This window comes from Phalaenopsis equestris, unplaced genomic scaffold (assembly GCF_001263595.1).
Source record: "Phalaenopsis equestris unplaced genomic scaffold, ASM126359v1 Scaffold000002, whole genome shotgun sequence".
NCBI classification, from domain to species: domain Eukaryota; kingdom Viridiplantae; phylum Streptophyta; class Magnoliopsida; order Asparagales; family Orchidaceae; genus Phalaenopsis; species Phalaenopsis equestris.
This window is the reverse complement of record NW_018164444.1, coordinates 19,274,773-19,276,962: the sequence shown is the minus strand read 5'-3', so window position 1 is coordinate 19,276,962 and position 2,190 is coordinate 19,274,773.

Sequence of the window (2,190 nt, the reverse complement as noted above, 5' to 3'; positions counted from 1 at the left end):
GGTTATGCGCACACACACACACACACACACATATATATATAATATAACTAACAGGTCAGCATACACGTCACACACACATGCTAGTTTTCTTTAAATTGAATGTGATACATGATAATAATAAAATACGTTAAAGAAAAAATATTAAGTATGGGCAACTACAAATAATTGCTAGTTTTCTTAAGTTTTTTTCCCCTAGAAATTGACTCTAAAATAATGTGTGTGTGACGTGTATGCTGACCTGTTAGTTATATTATATATATATGTGTGTGTGTGTGTGTGTGTGCGCCTAACCTGTTAGTTGGCATCTACGTTATAAGACCCGTCGTGTCAGGATTCGAATTGCTAGCACAGTTGCCCTTTAGAATGTGGTGTTTGAATTATTAGGTAGATTAGGGGTGGTTGAAGGCTTGTATTATAGCCTTTGGGCATTCCTTTACTATATATATATATATAATTATTTTAGAGCTAGTTTCTAAGGGAAAAAAAAAACCTTAAGATGACTAGCAATTATTTGTAGTTGCCCATATTTTATTTTTTAATTTCTTTAACGTCACGTATTTTATTATTGTCACCTATCACTAGGGGTGTAAATGAGTCGATCATGAGCAAGCTTGTGATGAATGAGCATGGGCGACTGAGGGTTACAGATCTTGTACTTCCAAAATCTCATTTTGGAAGCATGTGATGAATGAGCAAAGACTCTTATTTTGTCCTTGTCAGATCTTCAAGAGGGTCTCCACATTCTTTTGAGGTCTTTCGGCACTGGCAAAAATGTGCCACAAACATTCACTTGATGTAATCACTCACATCGGTAAATCATTGAACCATCTGAGGGCCTACTCTTCTAACGTAGTAAATAAGAAACAACATTTCAGTGCATCAATGATCCTTAACAACACAAAGTTAACTCAAATGAGACTATATGGTCGATCAGATTGGTCTAACCTTTGTAAAATTCCAGTGTTGAGATCTTAAACCTCTCTAGGGACTCGACTTTGGAGATTTTTTAGGAAAATGCATTCTCCAGTTGTTGGGGTGCCTTAGTGCACCTGAATCGGTGTTGGTCGATCGGTACTGACCCAACACTATCAAAGTACTTGGAGCCACACTTTCTTTTTAGGTCTTGGGCGCCCTATGCATGATGAGTGTCGACCGTTCCTCTCAGGGGTACTAATATCTTCTTTAAGCCAGTGCCTCTCAGATGATATCCAACATTTGATATGAGACTATATGGTCGTCACTTGATGTAATCACTCACATCGGTAAATCATTGAACCATCTGAGGGCCTACTCTTCTAACGTAGTAAATAAGAAACAACATTTCAGTGCATCAATGATCCTTAACAACACAAAGTTAACTCAAATGAGACTATATGGTCGATCAGATTGGTCTAACCTTTGTAAAATTCCAGTGTTGAGATCTTAAACCTCTCTAGGGACTCGACTTTGGAGATTTTTTAGGAAAATGCATTCTCCAGTTGTTGGGGTGCCTTAGTGCACCTGAATCGGTGTTGGTCGATCGGTACTGACCCAACACTATCAAAGTACTTGGAGCCACACTTTCTTTTTAGGTCTTGGGCGCCCTATGCATGATGAGTGTCGACCGTTCCTCTCAGGGGTACTAATATCTTCTTTAAGCCAGTGCCTCTCAGATGATATCCAACATTTGATCCTTCAACTCTTGGATCTACTGGTTTATAAAGTCTCTAGTGCACTCCATATAATTGATTTCTCAATTGTGAGTTTCCTCTTTGTTGGCCTCTCTTCTTGTTTGTAGAATTATTCACGCTCACCGTACCTTTTTCAATGTTGAATTTTGATTTGTCTATGAATCACATCCCAAGAAATAAGCGTAAGTCAAAAAACAATACTCGTGCCAATCGTGTGATCTTTCTCGTCTTTTTTGGCTAATTTAGGGTCTCTCTTCTTCATGGCATGATGTTCATATTTATAGCAAAGAGATTTCAATATGATGATATTACATCTTTATTCTGACAATAATAAAATAAGTGACATTAAAGAAATTAAGATAAAATATGAGCAGCTACAAATAATGGACAGTTTCTAAGGAAAAAAAATTAAGAAGACTAGCAATTATTTGTAGCTGCCCATATTTTATATTTTAATTTCTTTAACGCCAGGTATTCAATTATTGTCACGTATCGCTGTCAAAACAAAGATATATATATA